Source organism: Numenius arquata, chromosome 1 (genome assembly GCF_964106895.1).
Source record: "Numenius arquata chromosome 1, bNumArq3.hap1.1, whole genome shotgun sequence".
Taxonomy (NCBI): domain Eukaryota; kingdom Metazoa; phylum Chordata; class Aves; order Charadriiformes; family Scolopacidae; genus Numenius; species Numenius arquata.
In genome coordinates this window covers 106,179,029-106,204,180 of record NC_133576.1, presented here as the reverse complement: position 1 = coordinate 106,204,180, position 25,152 = coordinate 106,179,029, and positions in this window count along the sequence as shown.

The following is a 25,152-nucleotide window of genomic DNA, read 5'->3' as shown; positions in this document are numbered from 1 at the left end:
CACAGCTTTAGTTTTCCTTATTGTTGTGGATATTTTGGTGTGTCTATTTAGATGATGTTGCCAGTTATTCCACGATATTTCGTCTATAAACACTGTTTTAATAACCCAGAATGTTTTTTATGAAAGTATTTAAAATATATCTCTAGGTAGATGGTATCTTCCCAATACATTATAGTCCTTCAAAGAGATAGCAAGCGTGAGTGCTAGCAGAAGCTTTCAAACTTACTATAAAAGATCCAAGTAATGACAGTTCTTTCAAAACATATTTTTTTCATTAAAATCCTCTGTATAGTTTGTGGAGAAATTTACATTCAGAACCACACTCCCCACTTCAAAAAAAAGGCATCATCATGACACAGGAGAATACAACAAAAAAGATATTTCTATAAAAATCAAAACAAACAAATAATCCCCCCCAACACACCGATAAAAAACTCTCCTCTGCTTCCCAAACCTTTATCAAGGGGAGATATTCGCACGGTTATTATAATTTCCTTCTAGAAATATGGATAAAATCTTTTCAGAAATGTTATTCACAGTGCTATTCTTCCAAGCACAATAGGGGAAAAAAACCCTTCAATTACTTACTATTCACAACATTAGCAAAATAGATATTTATAGCAAATGCATGGGTGCAATCTAGATCTGAATATGACATTGTCACAGTATACCACTTGCATCAAAAATACCTTTATTGACAGTTTTGCTTGCTTTCTGAGTTAATCTTTTTTCTTCATAATCTTGGAAAAATCCCCACTGGAAAAAGAACAGTATAAAACCTTCTGAAAAATTAGTAAAATGCTCTCAGATGATCCACCTGCTTTAAAGCTGAATATATATTAACGTTTGTATAATCAGCTTTCTGAGGGAAAACTTCAAAGCTTCTGAGCTACCTGCAAAACAGCACTGCCTGTAGCAGTGGGGTTAGGAGAAGGGGAGAGGATTGACAGGAAGAGGGACAGATGGTAGGTGGGAAAAGGAATTACAGGCTTTATCTGCCTCATGGTTAAACTTACTAGTATTTACTATTAAAAAAAAAAAAAAAAAAGAGAGAAATAAATGGATCTTCCTGTTTGTTTTTTTTTTTATCATTGACCATAACTATTTAATAAGGACAATGTGATCTGAACTGTTTGTGTATCTTTGTGATAAGGGCACAAGAGAAAGAAAATGTCTTCCACCACCTACTCAACTTGCAGCCCCTGTTTCAGCACAGCTGCAGTCCCCCTGTTCTGTGGAAAGGAAGAATCTTGTCCCAGAGACCACCCTCTTTTATCCCCTCAGAGAAAAAGTCACAATTTGTCTCCCTTCCGTATAGCTGCATCTTGGTGTAATGACTCTATTGTCTTGATGGGTGGAGAAGTGAAAGGAAGCGTTTCCTGATGGGGAGGAAGGGCACGGATCCCCAGAGCTCCCTCGAAGGAAGGATGCTCTGCTTTATATCTGTCTGGGGCCTTTGCCTTAGGCGTATATTTTCCCTCTGTGCGTAAGCCGAGTTGGTGGTGAGGCAGACTTTGTTTCAGAGATTTACCACTAAAATCACAATCATCAAACAAGAACGCAGCTTTGAACAACATGTGCTCAAAAGCATCTTTTTATATTGCATGTTTTTGCAGCTGGTGCTTACACAAAGAAAGACACAGAGAATAATAGGAATACCCTTTGGTGACTTGTGTATTTGCATGTATTCCTGGGGTGAGCTTCATAGAACACTGCTCATTAACACAGCCCAAGTGGTTTAAAAAAATGGCAGTATACCCACTTTTTAATTTTTACTTATTTTTAACCTAGATGTCTTTTGCTTCCTCTCCTGGTGAAATAAGGCCTATGTTTTGGGTGGGCTGAAGATTTCTGAGCCAGTTCCTCAGCTGGCCTAGTTAGAGCCCATTTACATGAAGTCAATGGTGCTAAGCCAATTTGCACCAGCTGTGAAGCCAGGCCTCCATGTATTTGTATTCATAGGAATGAATGCCTGATGCAGTTTTGATTAGTGATTGAATACTGCCAGGTTCTAAAACACTGGGTTCTCATTAATCACAGCAGAGATGATTATTACTCTAGGCTTGATTCAGGCTCTCTTAAATCATTTCTAAATTGTAATTTGGTCAGATCTAGGCACTTAAAGGTGTGTCTGTATAGATAAGTGCAGTCAAATACACATATTTTGCCCAGCACGCTGAACTAGTTGGAAGTGTCCAGCTATGGTCATGGATACTGCGTCCAGTATTGTGTTTGGGCAGCGTGGTGCCCTACCTTGCTTGCACAAACTGACAGCGTAGCTTCTGAACCACATCTGCTTTGTGCAGGTCAAGCATGCAGTGAGGACAGAATGAAGAATCATCTATTGGCATTTACCCCTAAGTATTTGAGACAAGGTTTCAAGAAGCCCATTTACAAACATCTCCATGGATGCACCTAATACTCTCACACTGTTGGCAATGAATCATAGGTATTTACCTTATCCTTTGAATCTCTTCTGTTTTAGGGTATGTAACCTGTCTCCAGGGGGCTCCATCAACACCATGCTCCCACACAACGCTTAGGTCCCTCAGAAAATACCAATCTCTCCAAAAAGCTCCCTTAGAAGATTCAAAGCATACTTGGGAGCTTGCTGGTTTGGGCATTCCTGTAGTACGCTGGTGACCCCTGACTTTTAGTGCTCCTGTCTGCCTGTTGGGTCTTGCAGCTGCTCTGCTAACGAGGTTACAAACAAGACCAGTATGAGCTCGGGCTTAGCCCATCCCATTTAAACTGGGTTCACAGGCAATCAGGAGTGCAAAGGATGAAGTGGTAGGCAGAGATGAAATAATAGATAAGCTGTCTGATTTTATTTTCTGTTGTTGTTGTTAATGCAGATAGCATTACTATCACGAGATCAACCTTGAAGAACTGATAAAGTGTGCAACAGTCCATTCAACAAAATTGAACACAGCATCCTTGGGTCTGAGAGAATACTGCTCCCTGCCTCCACTGCCTCCTTCTTTATCTTTCTTAATGACACTGAGAACTCTTACAATATTTGGTTTATAAGCCTCTTCAGTCTGGAATGAAGCAGAGCATCATATTTTCATGCTCCATAGGCTACCCTGTGTCAGTGGTGCTGTATTCAACCTGTAAATTTAACAAAATTATTGAGGCACTGGATGTTAGAAACTTTGTGCTGATCCACATAACGTTCAACAACCCTCAGCATTTTTCATTACTAACCTCTGGTGGGTTGCATGTTAAGCTGGGGCAGGGGAGGGGATGATATACAAGCTCTGGATAAAGAGCTCTGAAGTTGTACTTGATGATTCCAAGAAAGGAGATATGCATTTCTCTGTGAGAATATTTGGTTCATCCATTCAATTCAAAACACAAAGAAGGAGAAATTAGGATGTAAGCTTTAAAATTCTGCAGAGTTTTGTTTGACTTCTAAGAAGAATATAGAAAAGAAATATAAGGATTAAGGGAAAAATATAAATGAGAATGAATATATAAAGCCTGCTTTGAGGCTGCAAGGTTCTAAGAGAATTATCAGGTATGCTTGCAAAGGAAGTATTAGCATATGCATTGCAAAACAGTGGAAGCGTAATTGTGATGACAGTTACGAGCCCATAAGAAATATACAGAGAAAGATAGGACTTTGGGGGGAAATTCAATTTTAGCACAGAACAGCCTGGTTCCATCTCTAATACTGAGTATTTTTTTAGCTAGTGCATTTGGGTTATGGCTTTCCTGATTTTTCAGTCTGCCTCCAGCCTCTGGAAAAATTATGATGGCTGTGGAGCTGATATAGCTTGCACCAGCTGGCAATGGGCTGCTGAAGAATCTGTCGGAGCAAGCACAGCCAGGGCACATTGTGTCCTCACCACTCCTGCCCTGTCTCTGATGTGCTTCTGAGATGCCTTCAAGGCAGGCAAGCAGGCAGGAAAAAGGGTTGCTGGGAAAGGGATGTGATGTGCTGCTGCCACTGTGCCTCATGCAGAGGGACATCACCTAAGCAGGAATCTGTACATTCTTGCTTACACCTGTTAAGGATGGTAGAACTGGTGTGCTGAAGGGATTTGGTCACCGGCATTGCAAAACCTGAAGGCAAATGTGAATACATTTGATACAGAAAGGCAGGTGCTTTTGTGAGAACAGGGAGAGAGCTAAAACTAAAACATACTGATGGAGAAGAAAGATAAAGACACAGGAAAAAAAGGGCTAGTATTCACTGTAATGTCCTGAGACACCTAGGTTCAGCCTCAAGAGGCTGAAGAATGTGTTATCCTTCCCTACCTGAGATGGTTTAGCTCCAGACTCCCATGCAAAATGTGCCTACAGCAGGAGCCCTGTCCTGCTTGGACATCATCTTAAGCATACCTGAACAGTGGAGGACACAGGTAGAAAGGAAGAATAGAGTGCCAGCTGACAACCCTGGGGAACAGGCAGGTAGCAAGACGCTCATATCTTCAATGGTGCAAAACAGAAGAGCAAAACTTGAGGAACCTATTGCAGCTAAACTACCCAAAAAACTCACCAGTATGTTTTGTGGATAGTTTGGTCAGCTAGGTACTGTCAGTCAGTGGTGAGACTTCAAAGCCTAACTCTCTTAGTATATCTAGACTAGACTAGACCTTAGGGTATGGGTTATGGAAAACTGGCAGCAAGGTGCAAGGATGAAATAGGATAGTGTAATCTCCCTCTCTACCCTCTACCTTTATCTCATTGTATATCTTTTATATTTGCATTTTAACCTAGTGGTTGCTCTTGTTCCCTCTTTGTCCTCCCCCTCCCCCAGCTGCATTTTTCCTTACCCCAGTTGCTCTGCTCCATATGCACAACTTGGCTGGAAGCAAAACTAATAAGATTTTCAATCTACAAAGCACAGATGGCACTTTCTGTGCTTCAGAGACTGTCAATCTTGTTCGTCTCACTTCCTGGTCGTTAGCAGAGGGAAGGGAGAAATGGGAGGTGCAGCAAGACTTGGGCTAGACTAGCAGAGGAAAATGCCCCCTATCAGCATTGCTGGGGAGTGAAGGTGGATGAGGAATAGAACAGAAGAACAAAGAAGCAAGACGCAGTGCGTGCACATTGCAGGACGCTGGTCTAGTAACTACGTAGAAAAGAAAATACAAAACAGTATAAAAAGGAAATGCACTAAAAAGAGAAGAAAGTATATTTTAAGGAAATAAATAGGGTAAATAAAGAGGATATGAAGAATGTTTGGAGAAACAAGAACCATGTGATGGGAGATGGATGTGATGCAGAACCTTATGGCAAGAAGAACTGTACAGTGATGTCACCTAATTGTGTTAGTGGGTATGACATTTGTGGGCTGGAGTCCTAGTGCTGGAGCTATGAATGGGAAGGCACAAAGCTCTTGTGAGATGAATGAAGATATGGCCAAAAGGAACTAATTCTATATTGAAAACGATCTTTATTATTGGTCACAAGGAAATGTATTGTGCCTTTTCATCTAGCCAATGTTTTTTAAAAAAAGTTGTTCTTTGCCTCTTTAAAGTGTGTATATAACTGTCAAACTTTTCCTTATAGCTTTGGGTCTCCTAACCAATTGCAAACAACTTTAAAAAATGAGTTATATAACATTTTTCTAAATAACATTTTTCTAAAGATTTGGAAAAAAAATAGAAATAGGAGTAGCCTTATGTGCTGGAGTAAAGTGAAACCCAACATTGAGTTGGAATGCAAATGAAACTGAGAACTATCCCTATCCTTTCTTCCAGTCAGCAGAGCTGCCCTGTTGTTCAGGGCCCACACTGGGGAAGGAAATGTCTCCAGTGCCACTGGCAATACTAAGAAACATTGCTGAACCACTGAACTCTCCTCTGACTCTCTTCATGCAACTGTCCTCATTATGCAAAAAGTCCAGAAAACCACCCTAAAAACACAGCCAAGGCATCTCTTTCTTTGTTTCTTGTACCTTGGGATTTCTGTTTGGTCATTTGCACCAAATATAAAAGCAAGTTTTGTGAAACAGAAAAAGATAAGTATTTACATGGTATCATTTTTAAGACATATCTATAGAAAATTAGTCTGTGTGGATTGACCTTGGCTGGCTGTCAGGTGCCCACTCAGCCACTCTCACACTCCCCTCCTCAGAAGGACAGGGGGAGAAAATAAGATGGGCAATCGTGTGGGTCAAGATAAAGGCAGTTCAATGAAATAAAGCAAAGGCCACATGTGGAAACAAAGCAAAAAACCCCAGAAGATTTATTCTCTACATCCCATCAGCAGGCAATGTCCTGGGAAGCGGGGCCTCAGGATTGTTTTGGAAGACAAATGTCTTAATAACAAGTGCCCTATCCCATCCTTTCTCTAAGATTTTATTGATGGCCATGATGTCATATGGCATGGAACACCTTCTTGGTCAGATTGAGTCAACTGTCCCAGTGATGTCCCCTCCCAAGCCCTTGCCCACCCTCAGCCTACTTGCCTTTGATGTGGTGGTTGGAGAGAGAGCCTTGATGCTGTGCAGGCACTTCTCAGCAATAGCCAGCACATTTGTGTATCAACACCTTTCTAGCTACAAATACAAAGCACAACACTGTATAAGGGAAGCTGGATCCATTCCAGCCAGACCAAATACATAGGCAAAAATTAATAATGATCCTAAAGCCCTAGAAATGTTAGTTGGAAGGGACCTCTAGAGTCATCCCTTCCAGTCTCTCACTGAAAGCAAGACTAGACAAGGTGAGCTATGGCTTTGTCTAACCAAGTTTTGAAACCTTCTGAGGCAGTAGGTTCCACAACCCGTCTGAACAGCCCAGTCCAGTGCTGTGCGATTTTCCCAGTGAATATTTATTTCCTAGTGTCTGATTCGAACCTCCTAAGCCACAGCTTGTGGCCATTGCCCTTTGTTATGCCATCTGTCACAACTAGGAAAAGTTTGGCATGTACCCTCATCTCAAAATGTTAATTGCCTTAATAAATGAATATGCTGATTTTGAGTCCACGGTGCTCAAATCCCACTGCATTAGCGCGCTATAGCTACTGGTAGAGGATGGCTTCATGATGAATGATAGATGGAGCCCTATGTATTTTCATCTCCTTCTTATTTAGGATGAGAGATTTTTTACCTGGCTTTGTCAGACCTAAGATCTCGTCTTCCTTTGTAATCACTGAAGAGAAAAGCCCTCCCGCAATGTGATTAAGTACACCTATCTTACTTCACACCTAAAATTAGGCAGTGTGTCACTTATTGTAAGGGTTAGGTGTGTACATAGAATGTGCTACTTCAACAGCACAGCTCTATGTTGCTAAAGGTAAAATTGGTAAATTCTTTCAGAATTAATTAGGACTAAACTGGGAAATGGAAAGGCAGACATAAAATGACTACAGGAAAATGCACAATAGCTGTTCTTTCTGCTCAGTACTGAATGTCTGACACTACTTGGCTTATTGAGGGTTAAGATACGAAGGCATCTGCAATACAATAATATCCTTCTGTAAACTAAATACACAAAATATAACTGTAATGCTTTCTTCCTTTGTAACTTCCACTGATGTTCCTGTATATAAATAGGAAACATGCTTCAGTTTTTGTGCATGTCTCTGTTCTATCTATTCAAATCTGTACCCCAACATTAAAAAGCATTATATTCCTCCCTTCTGTGGGTTAGTGATACTAAATCTGTATATTTGAAAGTTTTCCAAAAAATGTAAGTTCTTACTTAATTCAGCATGCATTTAAAAAGTACAACTAAACCTTCGCTTGTTTCCTTCTGCATTAAATCTGCCTGTCATCATTTCTAACTCCTCATTGTAATTCAAGATGTGATCACTGAGAAATATCTTCATCTCTTCCTGGAAAAAAATGTCTAGTTGAAATAGACAACATCCTTTAGTCTACAGATTTTGTGATTATTATTTTGCTCATTTTTAGTGTTACACATAAATATTGATTTTTGCTTTGCTACAACCTTCAAAGGAGTATTTGATATTTCCCCAAAAAAATCACAGAATACAAAAGAAATTTCAGAATTGAGATTTGAAAAGAAATGTCTGTAAAATGAAGTGAATCTTTATGCAATTGTATTTGTGTAAAATGAAAGAGATTAAAGAAATCTAAGAGCTTTGTTGGAACCAGTAGATTGCAAAACATCCTCATGGATAAGAAAAAAGAAGGTATTTATGTGGTTCAGCAAAGTTTTCTTAAGTCTATGTTAGAATATGTTAGATGTGAGAGGTTCCCCACTTTAGAACCCATAATAACTTATCGTTCAGATTGAATATTGGATATAATTCAAAACAGCAATACGAACATGAATTATTCTAGCTACCTATGGGCCTCTTTTCATCTAATAATTATTTAATTAAAAAAAGTTGATTAGCTCCCAAAGGGAAGACAGGAATTGTCAGATTTATCTCACCTAATGTTGAGTGACTATAATGTAGAGTATTATATTTGAGCTGTGTTGCAGTCTCCAGTCACTAAATAAAAAAAAGGTACTAAGAGGTCATGGCCTTGTACATTTGATCTACCATAGACAGGGAGGCATATTGTGATTTTATTCTAACACATAATGGCAACAAATATTAAATAGTCAAAACAGTTTTGTGGAAATAGATGTTCTCTTTCCAGGCAAATCCAAATTTTAAATCAACTTTATCAGCCAAAGAAATAAAGGAAAACATGCTGAATGCACACCCAGTATTAAATACATGTAAGAAGAGGAAGGGTGTTTGATTTGAACGCAGTTTGTCCATTTAACAATTTTCCATCACACATTCAACAGTTCCTTTCAGCGATGTACTCTTTCATTTGGTTACATGACATCTTACTTAGCTAGTGGTCTTCAATGTTCTCTCTGCCAGAGCTAATACTCCAATGTGTTTTTTTTTTCTGTTTTCCACACTTGTTTCATGTTGTGCCATGTTCCTGCTGGCCTAGGCAAGTGACCCACTTGGAGCAACTTTGGAAGTTATCATCCTCAGTAGTGAAAGTATCCCAGTGGAGATAGATCCAGAAGATGGAAATCATAGTTGATGTGGCCTGGTATATGTATCCACTCCCTCTCAATATGTCCTCATTCATTACATCTCTTGAAATCTCTTCCTTTTCATTTGTATTCACCTGGCAATCAAGGATCAACAAGAGTCTGAAAGGTATCTTTAAGCAAAGGAGAAAGACTTTCTCTTCACCCTGTTTAAATGTTACATTTTTCATTTCGAAACTGGGTAGCAGTGGTGAGTAGATTCCCAGCAGAAGAGGATAATCTAATTCATTAAAACTGGCTAGGAATTTTTAAGTCAACTCTTCTCATTCAAAAACTTCTGCTTTACTGAAATAAAAGAGTTTACTTGGTTCACCAATCTACTTTCAAATCCATTTTGGAAAAATACTTTAGAAATGGTAAAACTATTCCACCCCCACAGATTTTAAAGTAAGCAAAACTATCTTTGGTTTTGATATTTTTTAAAGGTAAAATAGAATAAAATATTGATAACAGTCAAAATAAAAGTGAAAAATTTAAAAACGAAGGAAATATGCACACATATGCTTAAAATGTACATGTGTATATATGTTACACATTTCCAAAAGTAAGCAGAAATAAAATTTCACCTTTTAATTCAAAATTTATTATCCTCAGATATTTTTATAAACCAGGAAAAAAGAACTACTGCACAAAACCAAGCGTTAAATCTACTTCTTATTTCTTTTATTTAGCTCATATATATAGTATTTTTAAACACATAATTAAAGAAAATTCACATAATTTGTTAAGGCCAATGTTTAGTTTACAATAAAGGAGTCTTCACCTGCTTTTGAGGAAGGGAAAAATATTCATTTAAAATTGTTTTGTATTATTGAACAGACTTGCTCTGCAGTGCGGTTGTTTTCTTCAAGGACAGATTGAATTTTAAGCCTCTATGATTATTTATAGAGCTAGATTCTCTGCTATTTTTTGCCTTGATTGTCATTTACATTGACGCAGAGTCATTGCTACATGGGTGTAAAATACTGTCATTCTGAGCTGGTTGATGTTTATCCTACTTTGCACATATATACATCACTAGACTTAGAGCTGTATTGGGTTTGCATGGCAAGATTTTGGTAAGGCGGGGGGGTGGAGGGGCGGGGAGCTACAGGGGTGGCTTCTGTGAGAACCTACTAGAAGCTTCCCCCATGTCCAATAGAGCCAATGTCAGCTGGCTCCAAGATGGACCCACCGCTGGCCGAGGCTGAGCCCAACAGCGACAGTGATAGTGCCTCTGTGATAACAAAATTAAGAAGAGGGAAAAACAAAAATTGGGCAACAGCAACTGCAGCGGGAGAGAGGAGTGAGAATATGTGAGAGCAGTAAGTCTGCAGACCTCACGGTCAGTGAAGAAGGAGGGGGAGGAGGTGCTTCAGTCACTGAAGCGGAAATTGCCCTGCAGCCCATGGAGAAGACCAAGGTGAGGCAGGCTGTCCCCTGCAGCCCATGGAGGTCCATGGTGCAGCAGATATCCAACTGCAATCGGCAGAGGACCCCACAGTGGAGTAGGTAGATGTCTGAAGGAAGCTGTGACCCCATGGGAAGCCCATGCTGGAGCAGGCTCCTGGCAGGACCTGAGGACCCATGGAGAGAGGGTCCATGGAGAGAGGAGAGAGCTGCAGAATGCTTTTTTGGCAGGACTTGTGACCCTGTGGGGGATTTGGTTTGATTTCTCATTACTCTACTTTGATTTGGTTCGAAATAAATTAATTTCATAGAATCATAGAATAGAATCATAGAATGGCTAGAGTTGGAAAGGACCTTAAAGATCATCTAGTTCCAACCCCCCTGCCATGGGCAGGGACACCTCTCACTAGAGCAGGTTGCTTAAAGCCCCATCCAGCCTGGCCTTGAACACTTCCAGGGATGGGGCATCCACAACTTCCCTGGGCAACCTGTTCCAGTGCCTCACCACCCTCACTGTAAAGAATTTCTTCCTTATATCTAATCTAAATCTCTTCTCTTCCAATTTAAAACCATTGCCCCTTGTCCTGTCACCACTCTTCCTGACAAAGAGTCCCTCTTCAGCTCTTCTGTAGGCTCCCTTCAGGTATTGATAGGCTGTTATAAGGTCTCCCCGGAGCCTTCTCTTCTCCAGGCTGAACAACCCCAGCTCTCTCAGTCTGTCAATTTCCCCAAGTCAAACCTGTTTTGTCCATTACGATAATTGCTGAGTGATCGCCCTGTCCCAATCTCAACGCATGGGCCTTTTGTTTTATTTTCTCTCCCCGTTTCAGCTGAGGAGGGGGAGTGATAGAGTGGCTTTGGTGTACACCTGGCACCCAGCCTGGGTAAACCCACCACAAGAGCAAAACACTGCAGAATTAGGCCGGCAGTTTTACAGATATTGTTAGAGGAGCACTAAGTTTATTTTTCACTGTGTTTTCATACTGATAAAATACGTTACCTTTTCTAAAAGAGGTAACCTCTTTTTTCACTGTGTGAAAAAAAATCCCAAGCCCCTAAGATCTCCAGTTACAAAAACCCAAACAACATTAGGTTACTATCTTTTAAGCTCTTGCAGACACAGTTTACAGACATCACACTAAATATCTTTTCCTATCTCTCAGTAACATCTCTATTCTGTAGGTGTTAGGCATTCCCCCACTTCATTGGTGCAGCGTGGGAGGGAATAAACCCAAATGAAGGAAGGAAACATTAACTTTGATCATAGCCTTTTTCACATTTTTGTTAGCTTCAGCCTTTAAAGGCTCACCTCACTTACCTAAAGACAGGAATCTATTAGTGTCTGAAATGCCATAGAACATATGAGATACCCAAACAAGGCTGTAAGATAAAATACAAAACTGTACCTTACTGGAAGGGCAGCTGAAGGACAGGCGGGACATCTCAAATGTACCGATGTTGATGAAGCTCAAAATCACCACAGTTTCAGAAATACACACAAAAAGTAGTACTATATGTTGTCATTTAAAGGGAAATGTTGCCTTAGAATAATCCTAGCTCTCTGAAGCCAGATCAAAGACTTCCTTTGCTAGAGATCTGATCTCAGTCTGTCAGGAGAGGTAAAATCATTAACTTAAAGCACCTTTGTGTGTTTTATTTCATAACTGGAACAGACTTTAAGGATGCACACCGTCAGTTAATACAACTCAGCTGACAACCGGTCTTTATAACTCCATAAGGTGACCAAATCCTTCTGGTAAAACTATACTGTCCTATTTTGAAGCATGCAGAACACGAAGCACATCAGGATTTCAATAGCTGTGCTGAATAACAGCTCATGTAAAGTTGCCACAGGTCAGTTTTTCCCCTAGGGAATGAAGCAGGATTAATGGAAAAGTCTCAGGGCAGGATATGACCAGATCTAAATATTATTTCTTTTTGTCTTGCAGCTAGTACTGTAGCTTGCAATCAAGAGAGATGTCTCTCCCTGGTATACCCAGTGTATTTCTCCAGATTATCAGTCATTTCTAAATAAAGCTGAGGCTGACTGAATCTGGACTGAAGACCCAGCTGTAGTTTTTCTTCCTCAAGCTTAAGATTGTACTATTTTGGAAAGGAGTGGCTGGAGAGCGGCCCTTCAGAAAGGGATCTGGGGGAGCTGGTTGAAAGCAGACTCCATAAGAGCCCGCCAGTGTGCCCTGGCAGCCCAAGAGGGCAAACCAAGAGGGGTGCATCAAACACAGTATAACCAGCTGGTGAAAAGAGGTGATTATCCCGCTGTATTCAGCATTGGTGTAGCCTCACCTTGAGTAATATGTGCAATTCTGGGCCTCGCAGTTTAAGAAAGATATTAAGGTCCTGGAGTGAATCCAGAGAAGGGTAACAAAGCTGGTGAAAGGGCTGGAAGGAATGTCCTGTGAGGAGCGGCTGGGACCTTGGGTTTGTCTGGTTTGAAAAGAAGGAGGCTGATGGCCAGCCTCATTGCTCTCTACAGCTTCCTGAGAAGGGGAAGCGGAGAGGGAGGTGCTGATCTCTTCTCCCTGGATCCAGTGATAGGACGCATGGGAATGGTTCAAAACTGCGCCAGGGGAGGTTTAGACTGGACATTAGGAAGCATTTCTTTACCGAGAGGGTAGTCAGACACTGGAACAGGCTTCCTGGAGAGGTGGTCGATGCCACCAAATGTGACTGTTTAAGAGGCATTTGGACAATGCCCTTAACAACATGCTTTAACTCTTGGTCAGCCATGAATTGGTCAGGCAGCTAGAATAGATGATTGTTGTAGGTCCCTTCTAACTGAAATACTTCACTTCACTTCACTTCTATTCTATTCTATTCTATTCTATTCTATTCTATTCTATTCTATTCTATTCTATTCTATAATTTTAGTATCCAAGGTAAACACAATTAATGTTATGAATTCTCGTAAGATTCAAAGATTGTAAGATTTTATTTCTGATAAGATTTTACAGACCAGAGAAAGTTTGACTAAGCATCTAAGTCTTCCAAGGTTCTCTAATTACTGGTATTAATGCATTTACCTTGAAAATATAAGAATATGTTTTACAGAGGGACTTCTGTCTTCAAATAAATTTAGACTACTTGCCTAAAGCTTTGAGTACTGTTCTACTTTTGATGATGGTGTCACTCCAAACCATATTGAAAACATTTTCCCTTCCCTTCCCTTCCCTTCCCTTCCCTTCCCTTCCCTTCCCTTCCCTTCCCTTCCCTTCCCTTCCCTTCCCTTCCCTTCCCTTCCCTTCCCTTCCCTTCCCTTCCCTCACTGCTGACTGGGTTCTTGTCAACACTGCTCATAGGATTTGAGGAGAGGATCTGACTTCTCATATGGATCCCATATGGTGTCAGATGACTCTAGGACATGATTATCATTTTAGGGGGTGAGATGGGGTTTTGCTCAATTCCAAGTGTCCAAAATAACGTGAAGGCTGTGCTGCAGTAACCAGACGGGTTCTTTTAGAGCATAACACTGAGGATTTGCACTGTATGCACAAGAGGGGCCCACAGAGGTGTGCACATTGATTCAAAAGCATTCCTACAGCCAGCATGGACAGCTATGTAGGACAGAGAAAGACAAACATGGAGCGGGGTTGTTCATACTGCCTTTAGGGACTGAAGCATTCCAAGAAACACATCTGAGTTTCACCTGAGCTATTCACTTCAGAAAGAGCTTGTGGTCAGTCAGAAGAATTTGGGACAAACAGTGGGATTAACCCAGAGTGAGACTAGGGGAAAATCTCATCTATCCCAGCTAGTAGATGCTCAAGCAACATTGCTTCTCTCCTACTGCTTCCAAGGAATGACTACACTTCAGTTTCTCTGCTAATCAGTAGTCTGCCTTTTCTCCAACAGCAGAGTTTTATACAGCTCTTTGATTAAATTAGAGAAATAACACACTTGCCAGGGTAAATAAACAAAGTCCAGGTAAATAAATAATCCTTTCCCATTGGCTTCTGTGTCCTCTTCTCCTCTGCTCTACTCCAATTTTTCACCTGAAAATATTGATTTTGCTAAAATGACTTGTTTTTCCCATTGGGAAAATTGAAATTAAATGTTTTGTGCCAACTTGACATTCATTTGTGCTGGCTGAGCTCCCTTGGAGTCTCATGGGAGATGTAGCTTGTGCACTTTATGCCCCCTTCCTCCCCATGGGCTGGGCTTCCTGTCTACATTTTCTGTAAGGAGAAACCCAACACCATTCTTTTCAACCAGTGTGTGCCTCTGTGTCCCATCTTGCTTCATTTCTTTCTACAGAGATCCCATTTCTCCTTTTTCTTGGCATTTCTTTTTTTCCATTGGGAAAACACATTTTTTCTGCTTCTGCCTAGTGTCTCTTAGCTTCATTGCTGCCAAGTCCACAAGAGCTTTACCTTCCACCAGATAATTCTTCCAAAGGATACTTTGTTCTGGGCTGATAATGAGGACAGGCTTTGCTCAGTAGGTCTATTTATATGTCAAATATATCTCTTGCATTGCCACAAAAGGGTTTAGTGCTCTAAAGAAGGTTTGAAAGGAGATTGGATCACCCTTTGTATTGCACTTATCTTGAGATTCAGAACTTCAGCAGTAGCCTAAAAAAAAAAAAAAAAAAATTCTTACATTTGGATAATTTGGGGTTTTATCTATATAAGTTTTTTTGTTTGTTTGCCTTTTAAAATTTTTTACTGAAGTCCTATATATGGTCACATCTGAGACTGGTATCTCTGGTGGAAGTACTTCTACACACACACAAGCATGGATAAACCAGTTGCCAGATGTGGTGTCAGGAGAATATTTTTACCAGATTAGACCTGCAGGGATTGCTTTTCCTTTTCTTCTGCCATGTATGGCATGGTTTGCTTTCTAGCCTCATCTATGAGCTTCCTTTATAAAAAATGTGTATTCATATCCTGTTATAAGACACAAAAAGTTAGGACTGCTCTTGTCATTCTTTTATTTATTTTTAATTTTTTCCCCTTTTTGTTCCTCCCACTCCCCCTGCCCCTCCCCCAGTACCTCCTTTAGTACCTCTCACTGAATTAATTCCTTCCTTTACAATCTCCTGCAATTCTATTTCTGTCTCAAGAAATGCCCTAGTGCAAATAGCTATACTAGGACTAGTGAAGGTTGTATAGTTTTCCAAAGAACCCCATTAAGTCCTGTACGTTTTAAATAAGGATGTAATTAAGGTTATTTGGTTTAGATATATTTAAGTTCTTTTAGTTTTTTGTTATGCAATCTTTACTTTAGTTTTTATCAGATGATTATCTTCAGAGATTTGGATGTTTTTGGTTTGGGTTTTGGGATATTTTTTGGGGGGGTGTGTTTATTTTTGCTTTTTGGGGTGTTTTTTTTTTCTTTTCTTAAATCATACTGAACTGAGTCTGGTGACTACAGTAAATGTTAATCATCACTTGGGAAACCTTTATAGAAGGAATTCTATTCTCTGATCTCAGTGACAAAGGAATAGCAGTGAAGTGGCTCTCTGAGCCTTGGTTCAAAGCTAACACTAATGAAGTTTATCTGTTCTTTAAGAACACTATTTTCCTGAATGTGTCTTCAGTAAATCCACTAGGATTCGGCCCTTAATAACATAACATGATTGTAGATAGGGAATGTGTTGCACTATAAAATAGCAATTTGTTTGCTATAAGGCTACAAACATAAAATTTATGAAATATTTTTGTGAAGTTAGAGTAATAATTAAATGTATTTGGAACATTTTTTTTTGTTCTCTGGTACCTTGACAAACAATCCTTTTTTAGTGCCTGCTTCACAATATTGACAGCACAGAACAAAACACCTCACATCTCATGATTAACTACAAAACAATCCTTAACATAGATCGTTCCTTACTCAGTTGAACTGGTTGATTTGAACATTTTTAGAGCATATCTCAAAAGTTCAAAAATGTATTTAAAATGTTGATTTGGGAAAAAAAAAAAAAGTAAATATGTTGTTTCTTTAGTAAGGAAAAAAGAATTTCTTTTCTGAAACAAATATGTTTGTACACTGAGAATAATATTTATGCTCAGTCTGTAAGTATGTGATGTATATACCAGGATGTTTTTGGAGTTGAAGAGAATTAAACTACAGTGAGTGGTTATCTAGACCTCTGCTCCAAACATTGAGGAGATCCGATTAGACCTGACAAATCACAGATATGACACAAGGTCATCAGCTTTAACCAAATGGCATTTAAGGATAATTAAGTAAATGTGCAGGAGTTGTATGTGTGTGTGTCTTTAGCGAAGGTACTGCACAATTTACATTTTGTGTAGTTTTCTTTTCTTCTGTGCAGAAGGATTAGAAACTTCTGGAAATGAGGGAGTGAGAGAGGGAGGGAAGGAGGGAGGGAGGGAAGAAAAGGATTTTTCTGTAACCATATGACTATAAACCCTTTAATAATAGCAAAAACATCAGACTGTGATAATAATTGAAAAGCGGGCATGATTTTTTCAGTGCTATCCTTTATCTTGCAACAGTGTAGTATGATTACACATAGCATTGTTTTATACTTAAAAGCTATGTTTATTCAAAGAGACACTTCATTCTGGAAATCAACAGGATTTTTAAAGAAACCACTCAGAAACATATTCAGGTAGAATTTCAGTATTTTATGTACTATTTCTAACTTAGGAGGTACACGAACAAGATGTCCTTCAGGTATTGGACTCAAAGTAATTAACTTTAGTGAAGGAAGAATAAAAAGACATAGCAGCACAGGAAGCAGGTAAATACACAAGCTTTGTAATTCAACAAATATTCTTGCTGATAAAAAAAGCCTTTTTTTTTTTTTTTATATCCATATGTTTATGCATATGTGAATGACATAACTGTGTTGTGAGTTAAAAATTTACTCAGGTTCTCAGGGATAATCACATAAACAGGTTGCCTCTATCAGTTGAATAGGGTATGTGAGGAAAACAGGCTACATGGGGCTATTGCTTTCATCCCTATACAAGGGGACATTGAAAGAACAGAAAAAGGCAAGGAGAGTGAAACAACAAAGCTCAGAGGATGTCAGCATATAAGAAGAATTAATATACACCAGAGAATACTGAGAATAGTTGGTTGAAAGGATATTTTTATCAGCAACAGGCAAAGAGAATCAATCCCTAACTATCTTTCAAGGCTGAGAGAGTACGGACAAAAAATAGCACTTCAGGACTGATAAATCAGCACATGCTAGTGATTCATCCACCAATAAAATTACACTTATTCATTCAGATGAAATAATAAAGGAAAAAAATAATAATAAAGATTGTGACACCACGGAAAAGAGGGATGTCTGAAAAACTAAAGAGAATGTGTTAATGCCATGCTCTAAAAGTGTAAGGACAAAGAACAGTATTTAAGCAAAGCCAGAAAATATTCCTGTTGTCTGACTGAAGCTTATGAATAAGTCTCAGGTGATTCTACCAAAGAAAAATGTCAGATGTATTTTGGAAAGGAGTGCTGGGTAAATCTAGGTTAAAAGTCACTATTTGGATGTTATTCATTTCAGCGAATACACTTTAGTGGAAGTTCTACTCCCAAGATATTTCTGAGATTAATTGGGTAGATTTAAGAGAGCTAGAAAGTTTTCCAAGTTTATAATGGATGATGTTTTAATTTGGCTTAGAGAGTTTAAATTATGCAATGAGAGATTTTGGCAAGGTTTTCAGAGAGTAAGAAGAAAGAAGTACACCAAAGACTTAGATTAATTTAACAAATGTTCTATGCATTAGACAGAGGGGGACTAATCCTTCACTGTTTTGTGCCCTCAGTGTAACTTTGTGTAACTGCAAGGAGAACTCTGCTTTAATAACATCCACGTTACAGTTCCAAAGAATTATATCAAATATGAGACAGCAGAAAACTGTTAAGTGTGAATTAAGTGTGAACCCACAGACCCAGGCGAAACTGAGTTCTGAGCTTCACTATAGTTTCACTGTAAAGTCTTTGCAATGCCCTGCTAGTACAAAGGCCAGTATAGGCATTTTAAGTATAATGAAGGTTTTAGAGGAATAAAATAATTTCCTTTACATTTCACTTTTTCGGGGAAATGAAATACATTTTATTTGTGTGGTAAACTGGAATGGAAAAGTCTGGAATCCATCATTAAAATCCATTTAAGACTCTATGAATTCTAGACAGCAAACTAAAAAAATGTTCTTTCCACAATGGGTTACAGAGAAATTATTTAAATAACTGCATGGGATGAGACAGCTCTATCAGTAAAAAAACAATTTCTTTTAAGTATCAGAAAAATCTGATATTGCCATTTCAGCACCAAACTGCCTCTCTCCAGCTATTTACAGTGTAATTGCCATCCCAATTTCAGTGAAGTTCTGAAATATTTTTCTTTCATGCTGTTTCAAAGAGTGGTAAGGGTTTTATGAAACTTCAAACACAGCTGCATATGGGGGAGTAGGGGGTAGGAGGAAAAGCAATCAGCACCATTGCCCAAGGCCATGGGCTGTAGGAGGCTATGTTGGATAGAAGCACAATGACTCCACCTTTGGATGGACAGAGAAAAAGATCCTGCCTATCGTGTCTTCCCAGGTCTCACTGAGTCATCTCTGCCCCCAGATCTCACTTGGCTCTGGAAATCTGGGGAGAATTGTGGAATAAAGACCTTAGCATCTGAAAAGTCCTTAAAAAGGCATTCTTCCTATTTTCTTATGTTCCAAAATATAATGCAAATAAGAAATAAGTTAAATAATTGGTATGTGTGGAAAACAAATAGTTATCCACAATTCCGTACCATAAATATTTCCAATTAACATTTTAGCATGAAGCATATGGTTAAGAACTTAGGTTCAATTCAAGCAGAACACCATTTGGGATTTAACTGATAGGTATTCAGTAAAAGTCTACAGAGTGTTTAGCAAACAGCAGCAAAAAATGTGTGACCAATTTAATCAGCGTGTGCATTGGGAGTGGCTATAAATACGTTTCTAATGAATACCCAACTACCCTTGTGAAATCAACATTTATGTGCTGCTCTTGTCTGCTAGGGCTTTCTCTTCCCCTCCCCTCCCTCCCCCCTTGCCTTCTGAACCTTGTAGTCTGTGGGTATTCACTGGCGAAAACAAACCCAAAGAAACAAAAGCAAAACCTACACACAAGGGCAAGAGAGGAGCCCTTGCAATTGAGCAGTCCGACAGAAAGGAAGGCAGGTTACCTCCTCACTACCTTTGGCTGGATTAATGTACACACATACATGCATGCAAACATTTACATTTGCAAATAGGTAATTCTGTTGAGCAGAATCATAGAATTGTTTTGGTTGGAAGAGACCTCTAAGATCATCAAGTCCAACCTTTAACCTAGCACTGCCAAGTTGACACTAAACCATGTCCCTCAGCACTACAGTTACACATCTTTTGAATACCTCCAGGGATGGTGATTCAATCACTTCCCTGGACAGCCTGCTGCAATGCTTGATAATCCTGTCAGTGAAGAAATTGTTCCTAATACCCCATCTAAACCTCCCCTGAAGCAACATGAGGCCATTTCTGCTTGTCCTATCACAAGATAGGAGAGAAGCACAAGAAGAGAACAGCACCCATCTCACTACTACCTCATTTCAGGTAGTTGTAGTGGGCAATAAGGTCTCCCCTGAAGCCTCCTTTTCTCCAGGCTGAACAACTCCAGTTCCTCCAGCTGCTCCTCATAAGACTTGTGCTCTAGAACATTCACCAGCTTTGTTGCCCTTCTCCGGAAAACGTTCCAGCACCTCAGTCTTTTTTTCTAACAAGGGACACAAAACTGAACACAGTACTTGAGGTGTGGCTTCACCAGTGCTGAGTACAGGGGGACGATCAGTTCCCTAGTCCTGCTGGCCACACTATTTCTAATACAAGCCAGGATGCTGTTGGCCTTCTTGGCCACCAGGACATGCATACTGGCTCATATTCATCTGGCTATTGACCAATACTCCCAGTTTCTTTTCTGCCACACAGCTTTCCAGCTGCTCTTCCCCAAGCCTGTACTGCTGCATGGGGTTGTTGTGACCCAGGTGCAGGACCCAGCACTTCAGCACTCAGCCTCGATGAAGCTCATCCCATTGACCTCAACCCATCAATCCAGCCTGTCCAGATCCCTCTGTAGAGCCTTCCTACCGTCAAGCAGATCAACACTCCTGCCCGGCTTGGTGTCATCTGCAAACTTACTGAGGGTGACTCGATCCCCTCATCCAGATCGTTGATAAAGACATTGAAGAGAACAGGCCCCAATACTGAGCCCTGGGGAACACCACTTGTAACCAGACGTCAACTGGATTTAACTCCATTCACCACAACTCTTTGGGCTCGGACATCCAGCCAGTTTTTCACCCAGCAAAGTGTATACCCATTCAAGCCATAGCACCTTCTTTTGTCTTTGGAGTTTTGTAAACCTTTGTTCTAACCTGTGCATTGGACTCATGATGGGACAAGTATCAGGGAAGTGGTCCACAGACTCTGTTCCTCTGAGACAAACAGAGTCAGAATATAACTATGATCCTGCTGGGATTGGGGAAGGGATTTATATCACTACTCTTTGCTAGATCTTTTCAGAAGAGGATAGCTGTCTGTAGACTGATTTCCTACGGTGACTATTGTGAATGATTTGTCCTGGATCTATTGCCAAAACGCCAACAGCCTTTTCATGTACTGCAGTGTATTTCTACAGCCTTGTTAATAGAGCAGTATTTCATTTACTTTGAATAGGAAAGTACTGTTTTGAGGGTCTTCTGTCTTAGCAATGCCACAGCAAAAGCTGATGGTGCTGAAGTGGTTTCTGGTACTTGGAAAACACAGCATAACTGTCGCTGTGTAGCTGCCTGCTGGAGTAGGGAAAGAAGACGACTAAGTGGCTGTTGAGGAATGAGACTGTGCTTTTCATATTCTCTGACATTAAGGAAAATGTTCTTGCTCGGGAGAAGAACTTAATCAATCAAGAAATGATTTTAAGTACCTTTAAAATCGCTTGTTGTCTCAATTCTATATGCTAATGCAATGATTCATGGGGCTTCAGTACTGCAGGTTGCAATCAGTCTTTCCAGTAACTAAACACAATCCTTTGAACTAGCATCCTGTAAAATCCACATTAAGAGGCTGCAAGCCTACTTCATTTATTTTTTCATTAATCTACCATTCACCCATCAAACAAGAGGGGTACTATACATCTGTGGGCCATTTTATATAGATTTTACTCCTTAAATTTCTCAAACAGATCATGGTAATAGCTTGGTGTGCGTTGTTGCAAACGTCTGACAGCATTTCTAGCTTCATCTGATCAAAAATAGCATATAAGCCAACAAAAAGTTCTATTCTGGGGATTGGTTCACATATAAAAATTTTCTGAAGTGTTTAAACCATTTTCTTTTAGGAAAAAACATGAGATATGGATTGACAGCTTGTATGACAAGTTTTAACCCAATGGGATTTTAAAAAGCTGATAAATTAATCCTGAAAATCCAGGTTTATAACAGAAAGCCTTATAGGCTCTTACCTATATTGCTAGTGAGAGCTGTTAGAATACTAACACTTTTTTCAAAGACTTTCAAATGGTTTTATTTTCAAAATTCAAACTTTTAAATAGTTTAGTTTTAAACAAGTGCCAAAGCTATAATATTGGGAAGGAGAAAAATCCCTGTATTAGATTTTTTTGTAAAATTCATTTTATTAATCAGAAACATTTTCAACCCCTTTTAAAAGTAAAATTCTGCATTAAAAAATAATCCTTTTGCTTCTATGTGGCATTCCAACTGAAGATCTTGGGATTCTTTGAAAACATTCATGAAGTTAGGCTCTCAACCATTATGTGGAACATATAATTGCTCTCATTTTACAAATGGATAAACTGAGTCACACAGTCAAAGTGGCTTAAGTATTGCAGTTCTTCTTTCACATTCAACTTCCACTATGCATTTCAGTACTTACTTATTCATTGCCCCAGAATTCACATGAAAAATATTTATATTCCTGTTCACCCAGGAGATTAATTTGTTGACTACACTTATCTGGAAGATTTGGTCTCCATTCCATGTTTCAGGGGAGATGCAGGAATGTACCATCCATAAGAGACACTAGGGAGCATTAAGTGTTGGAACTAAACAGAGATTTCAACCAACAAACATTCAAAGCCTGAGGTCCATTCCATCTCGCTTGTGAGTTGTCCAAACTAGCTTAACTGCCTTGCATTTCTATAGGTAGTAGAGGAAGATGATGATCACGTTATTTTTGTTGATAAAATACTAGAATGTTTTTTCTTCCTATGAACTTATGCAAAGAAGCCCAAACACCTCACTGAGGGCTCTAGGGTCTTTCAATAGCCCTGGTATTTCTCAGTGGTATGATACCTTTGTTCAGAGCTTAAGCTAAAATCATACACAGAGAAGTGGCAACGTGAAGGACAGGACAGGACAGGACAGGACAGGACAGGACAGGATAGGATAGGATAGGATAGGATAGGATAGGATAGGATAGGAAGGATAACTCATATTATTCATTCCTAGTTTTGCCTTACTTCTAAAAGACATGAAATGGCTTTGACTGTGGTAGCCGTAATTTTGAATGTTAAAATTACTTCCTACTCTTACTATTGATAATGTAAGATAGTAGTAGTGTCTACTCTCCATTTCAGCCCTTTCTGTCCATTACATCATCTCCAAACAGTCCCAAAGACTCTACCTTTACTACTAAATCAGAGTTAAAATTACTTACTCAAGCTTTGTTCCCCAACTCAAGAGACTTGAATGTTCTTAAGTAACTACAAAAACTTGAACTATATTAAGTAGCTGGAATCAAGCAGAAAACAGAGATATCTGATCTCCCTACACACCTCTATGGCTACAAATTTAGTTAACAGCGTAAGCTTGGTGCATTTTCACTGTCCAGAATGGCAGCACTGCTAGATTAATTCCACCTATACAATGCGGAGCTGTGCCCATGTTAAGTGGCTATTTGAGTGTATTCAGCAATTGCCGTCTGATCATCAATGTGTGTGAATCCATTTGTGGCACCACATAAAATTCTCCCTCACTACCAACATTTCCAGCTATTGTTATTTCCCCAAAGAGATAGGAGATTTATTTTACCCAGCTACAGTACTTGAGAGATTTATCAGTGCTGGACATTGTACAACTGCTAAATGACCCTCCTGGAATAGGTGACAAACCAAATCTTTTCTCTCTCTCTCCCTCCTTCCCTCCTTTAATTTCTTTCTCCCCCCTTCCCTTCCCTTCCCTTCCCTTCCCTTCCCTTCCCTTCCCTTCCCTTCCCTTCCCTTCCCTTCCCTTCCCTTCCCTTCCCTTCCCTTCCCTTCCCTTCCCTTCCCTTCCCTTCCCTTCCCTTCCCTTCCCTTCCCTTCCCTTCCCTTCCCTTCCCTTCCCTTCCCTTCCCTTCCCTTCCCTTCCCTTCCCTTCCCTTCCCTTCCCTTTCTCTCTCCCTTTCTTTCTCCTTTCCTTCCTTCCTTCCTTCCTTCCTTCCTTCCTTCCTTCCTTCCTTCCTTCCTTCCTTCCTTCCTTCCTTTCCTCCTTTCTTTTTTTCCTCTTCTTTCTTTCCTTTCTTTCCTCTTTTCTTTCCTCCTTTCCTCCTTTCTTTCCTCCTTTCTTTCTTTCTTTCTCCTTTTTTTCTCTTCTTTTCTGCTTTCAGTTTTTCCCTTCTTTTTGAGAATGACTTAAGAAAAATGAGAACGTATGAGGTTCTAAATAAATGTTCAAAGCATCACACTTAGCCATTATGTTCCTTCCGTACTTCATTGTGTTGACATTCAGGTGCATATTGTCATTTACAATGCATTCAGGCATTCACTGGGTCATATGATGATCTGAATCTCATGACTTACAGTCCATGTGTCAGTTGCTCCAGTTGACAGGGATTTTTTCTAAAGCGCAATGTCAGCCAGTGAGGGATGTCAAAGTGTTAGAAAGACTATGTCATTGTTCCAGCCACATTAAACAAAAATGTTTTCTGAGTTCCTGTGGCTCCTCTGCTGTCACCAATCAGCATCTATCTGTCGAATGGCTGAGAATTTGAGGAAAGCCATGAGACGAGAGCAGAAAAAAAGACATTTCTAAGGATTATAGGACTAATGTACTTGCTCATGGTTGTTTAAAGGGAACAATTTTTCATTTTAAGATAATGTTTTACTATTGTGTGAGAGTTTCATTAGAGAGAAACAAAAAGTGTTCAGAAATCTAAATACATGCACTGAATATTCATTTTTAAAACCACCTAGAAGGACTTATATCAGCAGTTCCCCATTAATGCACCATTAAATATTGAGAAACTTGTATTTGTGCCTTTTTCACAAGGAATATCATTATTTTACTCAGCACCCCTTCCATAGTTGTAAAATGCCACTCTTCCTTCCCCTTTTTTTCCAGTGATTGTTTCATGCTGTCCAGAAAGTTTTCAAGCTGGTTTAAATTGATTTACAAATGCAACTGATTGCTCACACTAGCTCTTTATGCTGTATACTATGCTCAAACCCTTGTTTACGGACAAAGATGAAACATATTGTATAAGTATATATATCAAGAGTATATTGTTATTATAACTGATATTTTAACAGTCTAATTCAAGAATCATTTTTATTCTAGGTATAATTGTACAGAAGAAGAAAGAAGGAATAATCATGCTTGTATGGAGAGAGTCTCAATAATATTAATAATACAATTAAAATTGTAACACATACTTCTTAATTTCTATCCTTTTTTCTCATGTTGTGCCTACCCTTCCATTGTTTTTCTGGATCTTAAAGTACTGACTACTTAAAGTAACTAATTAAAATAGCTTTGGACTGCTTG